Genomic DNA, 7,303 nt, shown 5'->3' on the forward strand with positions numbered 1-7,303 from the left:
TTGTTTTCTTCGTAATATTTATGAATATTTATGAAATAGAGCATCATGCCTTTGTCTCGTCATCTCTAACTAGTCTTAACTGTTTATTTTTGTGTTATTCATAATAGTTTATAGACTGTTGTCAGAGTTTTGTTCACTAACAATATAGTCAGCGTTCAGGACAGAAACTACTCATCTAGTTGGCTCTAAATACCAGTAACTGAATAAGCAAAAAAGTGAATTTAATTTTATATGGTATACTATATTATTTAACAGAGATGTGAGCTCATCTATTCTCATTTATAGGAAAAATAACAATTTGATACACTGCAACATACTTTACTCATAAAAGCTCTAGTTCTTTGAGAGTACATTTTGCCATCTACTTTTACAGGACAACTCACCAGGGATTATTTGGAAGCAAGCTATCCCCATCAAACATCTGTGTCTGGGCCTTGTTCTGTTCAGTGTCATTTGCTCACCCTTAGTTCATTGTCTTCAGGCCTCTCGCAGAGAACTGAGAAAAGATGAAAATGAAATACATTTCACAGTGGCATAAAAAGTTTGTGTATATATTTTAAGGAATAAAATTCATATGTGTATATGTACACTCAATTTCATAAAAATTAGATCAGCAAGCTTGGTCCTAATGAGCTTTACAGATAGGATAAAGAAATCAGACATTTTAAACTGATTAATTTTTTCTAGGTTTTCTTTGTGCTGAATTTTAGTTATTTAATTTTTGCAATTGGAAAAGGATGACCACGCCCACCTACAGTGACCTGGACCACCTGGCGCCGGCAGGCATGAGTCGGGTAACCACCTTCCGGTCTTTCCCAGACCGGCTCAGTGCTGACCTATGCAAGCTGTTAGGAACATGGTCCACTTCCCCTACTTGCACTTCATTCTGGCTTTGCCTGGCTAAACAGCCAAGGCAGCCAGCAGTACTTGGTCCAGTCAATGCTGGAGCTCACCCGGTAGAGCACGATGGCGGCCTCTGACCTCTGCCACGGCTGCTATCTGACTGTGGCCACTGTGTTCAGAAGCTGCATGTTCATGAAGGAAGTGCACAAGCAAATACTTAACGTCCAGAACAAGAACAGCAGCTATTTTGCTGACTGCATACCCAGCACTGCAAAAACGGCAGTCAGTGACATCCCGCCCCGGGGGTATAAAAACCTCCACCACCTTCACCAGCAATAGTACAAATAAAATCTCTTACAACATTCCTATCAGTTGGTGGGAGCTTACCGCCAAGGGCGAGGACATTGCCTGGCCAGGGCAGCCAGGAGGCCTGGTTGTTTCGCAGCGTGACTCCCCCTCGCACCCCAAGGCCTGGCCAGGGCCACCTCCTGTGACTGCTCAGTGACAAAATGGGCTTCAGCAAGGCCTTGTCCAGCCAGTGGCTCGGCGTGGACAAAGGTGCAGCCAGTAAGCCCCGGGTGTTTGGAGCGGCGGACGGCATGGAGAACAAGGTGCAGCTGAGGCTCCCCTAGGTCCGGGGAGGGCGGGCAAGAAGGAGTGAAGCGAGCTTGGGAACAGGAAACTGCTGACTGAAGTGACCCTGAAGACCTACGGGGTGTGAAAAGGCAGTGTCTTCAGCACCAACATTTCCAAGCAGGAGGCAGAGCTGGAGCCAGAGATGATTTCCAGCGGCTCCCAGAGGGAAAGGTCCTTCAAGCGCTACAACTTCTCGGCCCCCAGCGTCCTTTACAGCAGAGCACATGTGCACACCCTGCTCAAGGTCGGCACGCAACTCCCGCAGAACTTTCCAGAGTTGGGGTTCACCGAGATGCCCACAGACAACCTCCTCAAGTGCTCCTTCTGGAACTTCTGGTGCTTTGTTCCAGCCCCAGCAACACCCAGTATAGCACCTTCTTCCCAGGATATCCAGAGGAGGCCCTGCCAATGGACTATGTCCGAAAGCCCTCAGGGCTGCGGCCGCTCACAGGTGAGCAACCGCGACTACAGGGAGCTGGAAGGCGGGAAAGTGGGCTGCGCACGCATGCGCACCAGGTAAGCTGCCGCGCTCTGTCGCCCCGCCCAGAGAGAGCCCGCCGCGCCCGCCAGGTTCCTCGCCGTCGACCGAGTGTTCTGGAATAAGATGCTGGACGGCTCACACCTGGCCGAGTTCTACCGGATTGAAGGCGTGGCTGACCAACACCTCACCTTGAGCCATCTCATGGTCAGCAGGCGGGGGTGCTCCACCAAGCTGGTATCACTCAACTCTCTTCAAAGCGGCTTACAGCCCCTATGTCAGAGCCCAGCTGGGAGGCGTTCAGCTGCCACTAAGTCCTCAAGAAGTAGGTGGAGGACGGGAGATCCAGGCTCTTAAGCCCTGAGTTGCTTCTGCAGGTGGGACTCCCTAAGAACCTGTCGGTCGTTACCTGAGCCTCTTCCCGGAGCACCCGAGCATGATTAAATACGGCATCAAAAATACCTGGGAGCTGATGGGCTGCAAGATGATGGTGTGCGACAGTCCTCTGTGCCGCCTTAACATCGAACCAGGATTCAGGTATGGATAATATAATTTGTGAGGTAGATGGGGGTGGAGGGTGCGGAGACAAAATGGAAAAGGAAAAAGGGAAGAAGGAGAGGCATCCAGTGGATTGCTTTATAACTTTGTTTAAAAAATAAAGTTGACTAAATTTGGGGGAATCTATTTTCTAGTCTAATTTTATGGAATGAATCTATCACCAGTACCACACTGTCTTCACTAGTGTAGTGTTTAAGTACATACTTAAATTGAGGCGTGGAAATCTTCCAGATTTATTCTGTAGTTTCATTTTTCTCAATTCAAGTTTATTTTCATTTCATATAAATTTTATAGTCAGCCTTCACATATCTACAGACATTCTGTTGGAATTTTAATTAGATTTGCACTGAATCTACAGATCAAATTGGGAATAGTTTATTTCTTGGGAATAATTTATAATATTGAGTCTTTCAGTCTAAAACCATGGTATATATCTCTTCATTTATTTGTTGTTTAATTACTTTCATTTTACAGTTTTCAACATACACATCTTGAACATATTTTTGTTGGGTTTTTACCTAATATTTCAGTTTTATTTAGTGCTACAGTAAATTAATTAAAAAAAATCTAATTGCTCATCGCTACTAGGTAGGAATGAAATTGGTATTTTTTTTAAGTTGACTTTGTGTCCTAAGACTTGGTAAACTCTGTTAATTCTAGAAAAGTTTTTCAGATTTTCCACTTAGAAAGTCATTTCATCTGTGAATAGAAAATGTTTACTTCTGCTTTTATATTCTGTGTGCTTTTAATTTATTTCACTTTACCATTATATTGGCTAGCATATCCAGCACAATGTAAGTCAGGAAAAAGATTATTCTGATGTTGCTGATCTTAGGGATAAGGCATACAGACCTTCACTCTTAAGTATGATGTTAACAATAGATTGTTTTAGATACCCTTACCAGGTGGAGGAATTCCTTTTATTCCGAATTTACTGAGAGTTTATCATATATCGATGTTTATTTTTTTCAAATTCTTTCTCTGAATCTATTGAGAATATCTTGAGCTTGTTAAGTCTATTTATAGAATGAGTCATGTACATTGATGTATAGCTCTTGAAATCGCCTTGAATTTTTGGAATAAACTCCATTTTTGTTTGGTGTATTATCCTTGTTATTTATTGGTTGATTTCATTTGCTGATTTTTTTATAGAAGATATTTGAGTTTATGTTCATGAGGAATATTGATCTGTATAATTTTTTCCTTGTAATACTGTTGTCTGCTATTGGTATTAGGACAATTCTGACCTCATAAAAATAATAGAGAAATAGCCCCTCTTCTCCTCTTTTCTAGATGACAATATGAAATATGAAATATTTGGTAGAAGTCACTGGTGAAATTATTTGGGTTTGGGTTTTTCTTATTCAAAGAGTTTTAAATATGATTCAGTTTCTTAAAGAGATTTAGCTCATAAGAGACATCTAGGTTATCTATTCTTGAATGAGATTTGATAGTCTGTATTTTTCAAATAATTATTACAATTTCATCTAAAATGTTGAATTTATGGGCATAAAGTTGTTCCTAGTATTTAATTGTGGTCTTTTTAACAAATGTAGGATTTCTAGTGGTATTTTTTTTTTCCTTCATTGTGTTGGTAATATGTATCTCCTCTGTTTTTTTGGTTTTGTTTTTAATTTATTTATTTTTTGATTAGTCTGTGTAGACATATGAATTTTTTTAAGCACTCAAAAAACTAGTTTTGAAATCATTGCATTTTTTAAAATTCTTTTACTGTATTCAGTATCATTAATGTCTTCTCTGTTATTTTCTTCCTTATGTCTCAGTTTGCTTTAGTTCATTTGTTGTTTTTTTTTTCTAGTTTCTTAGGGTTGAAACTCAGATTACTAATTTGAGGAGTTTCTTCTTTTCCAATACAAGCATTTAATGCTATAATTTTCACTCTATGTACAGTTATTAATGCATCTCAAAATTTTTGATATGTTACTTTTTTTTTTTTCATTCAATTCAAAATATTTTTTCATTGAGCATTTTGACCCTAGGCTATTTAGGAGTTAACTTCAAAATCTTGTACATTTTCCATATATCTTCTTTAATTGACTTTTTATTTCATTTTCTTATATTCCAGGTTTATACTTTATATGATTTCTAATCTTATCAATTTGTTGAATTGTTTTATGATCCTGAATAAGGTCAATATTGATTAATGTTCCACATATACTTGAAAAGAAAGTAAATTTTACTTTTGTTGAATGAAGTGTCCTATAAACATAAATCAGGTCTATTTGATTAGAAGTGTTGTTCTGGTCTATTTTATTCTGCTAATTTTCTCTGCTGTTGTCCTGTTGATTAATTACAAAGGAGTGTTGAACTCTTTATAATTGTACTTTTAATATTTCTTTTTTAACCTTTACCTTTTTTTGGTGAAGCTTTGTATTTAGGTAGATTTGAACTTAAGATTGTTATATTTTCTTGAAGAACTGATCACTTCATCATTTTATTATGCCCTTCTTTGCCTGTGACAATTTTATTTGCACTGAAGACTACTTTGACTGATATCTGTGTGGTAATCATCTTTAAAGCTGTTGCTTTATAATAAAGCATTATCTTTATTTTGGTTAGTGTTTGCTTAGTACGTCTTTCCCCTTCCCTTTCCTTTTAATCTACGTATTTATATTTAAAGTAGGATGCTTAACATATTCTACAGCATACGTTTGGCTCTTGTATTTTCATTCAGTCTGATGATCATTGTCTGGTTGAGGAGATGGATTTGAGATTTATTGCTGTCATGGTTATTCTCAGGGTGCCACACTCTTCAAAGTTCTGTAGTGATGACTTGTGTTCAGGGTTGGGTTAGTTTTCCAGAGCATTGCCTGCTTGGCTTTGACTTTCAAGTTTTGCCTTGCTTTTGTGCCTTAGAGAGTCTCTGTGTGTGTTCTTCTCTTATCCTTCTCCAACAGTTTTCTCCTGTTATTTCTCATTCAGCACTTGGTAGCTTGGTGGTGGGAGGAGCTGTGGGGATTGAGCATTCTTTGTTGTTCTGATTAAACCTTCGTTTTAGGCAAGCCCCACATCCCTATGTTTCAGTGGTGTGGCCTTCACTATTTTCTTGCCTCTCCCCTGGCTATAGTTGTGGCCCAGTGCCTATTCCTGCCACTCATCCAGTATTTTTTTTTCTTTTTCCCGTCCCCTTCCCCTTCCTTATCTACAATGAGTTTTAAACCTAAGAGTGACAGTGTTTGTTGCCCTTCTCTTCACAAATTATATAGGAGAAGTAAGGGTAAAGATTCTGAGAGGAATTTCTTGCTCTACCTGCATAGATTCTGTTTCCTTCTCCTGGGTCTATGCCATACTGGATGTTTTCTTAGTGGTCTTTCTGATAGTTTCTATGACGATCTGGTAGGTTTTGTTCAGAGAGAACCTACAAGATAATGAGGATTTCCCTAATTCTGTGCTCCTCCAGGGGCTTCACACTGCCCAACAGACTATACTTGGCCTAAATCAACTCCTCAAATATTCTGGTTGAATTCTTCTTACAGGTATCTATAGCTTCCCTAGGCACATATGTGATCTCACCTTCTCTCTTCCACCAGATGCCTTTCTTTCCTTAGATTTGATGCCAGTTCTTTTCTCTGCAACCTCAGTTCTCCAATACTTTTGAAAAGAAGTCATAAATTTGAAAGTTAATCTGACTCTTTTATAAGAATGAGAGTGACATTCTTTAGCCTTCTATACTCCAGAGCAGAAGCCAGATGTCTTATTAAGATAGCTTTAATGTCCAGAAAGCCTTCTTTTCTCTGATTATTTTTTGCCTTTGAATAGCAATCTGATCTTGATTTAAGGATGTGCTATCTTCTCTAATCTAAGAATATTAATAAAAATTTGAAATATTATATTTCCAAATTTATTTCTTCTGTCTTTACTGTCATCTGTTGTGTTGTTCATCTTATACTTTCTATCTTATTGTTTTATTTTTTTTTACTGCTGATTTTTGAATTTCCATCTATATCTTGAATTGAGGTTAGGATAATTAATGAAAGTGATTGTACTTATCTTCTAGTCTGTTTACCCAACAGTCTTCTCCTTGGAATTTAAGACCTGCATCAAGCCCCTTTGTACATATTCTAGAAAAGTTCTTATTTAGGTGCGTAAAGAGAGAGGTTGCAATAACCTGTCACTTTCTTCATAGCCAAATTAAGGTGAGATTTATTCTGAATTACTGACTTTTATACTTAGCACCATCGTTTATTCTCTAGTAGATCTTCACTTTTTTGAAAGAATACCACTTTAGTTTTTTTGGAGGGGTGAGGGCCACTGCCCTAAACATCAAGTTTATTGTGCTGTTCTCACATTCCAAACCCAACCCCCTTTCCCAATGGGGGATAGTGGAGGGAAGGATTTTCACAGTACCTGCATGCCTCCCCACCAACTTCCCCTTTTTAACCCTCAGTCCATCTATCCATGGTCCACTGAAACGCAGCTAGGAACAAGGCCGAGGAGAAATGGGAGCCTCTCTTTGGGAGAACAAGAGAAAATGTCTAGAGAACTTGATACCCCCCACCTCCCGTGCCCTAGGAGAATGGAGGTCAGCAAACAGTCCATGTCATCCAGCCCAGTGCGCTAGGGGAGAGGAAGATGATGGTAACTCCAGCACAGCTGGGCTTGCTGCTTAGGTGCCAGAGATGTAGGGAAGAGGCTGGGGCAGCACACAGGAAAAGCTTTCTTGCAGATCCAAGAAAGGAAACTATTTTTGGAGCCAGAAAGGAAAGACCTTGGGATACTTTCCTCTTCTCCCAGGTCCTTAGGAGCAGCAGGCGTCTTCTGCACACT

At 39.5% G+C, this 7,303-nt stretch overlaps 1 pseudogene; it reads left to right on the forward strand.

Annotated features, from left to right (window-relative positions):
• Positions 1–966: 966 nt before the first annotated feature.
• On the forward strand, positions 967–1,850 carry LOC105090676 (phenylalanine--tRNA ligase alpha subunit-like; annotated as a pseudogene).
• Positions 1,851–7,303: the final 5,453 nt, after the last annotated feature.

The sequence above is a fragment of the Camelus dromedarius genome, chromosome 3, assembly GCF_036321535.1.
Source record: "Camelus dromedarius isolate mCamDro1 chromosome 3, mCamDro1.pat, whole genome shotgun sequence".
Taxonomy (NCBI): Eukaryota; Metazoa; Chordata; class Mammalia; order Artiodactyla; family Camelidae; genus Camelus; species Camelus dromedarius.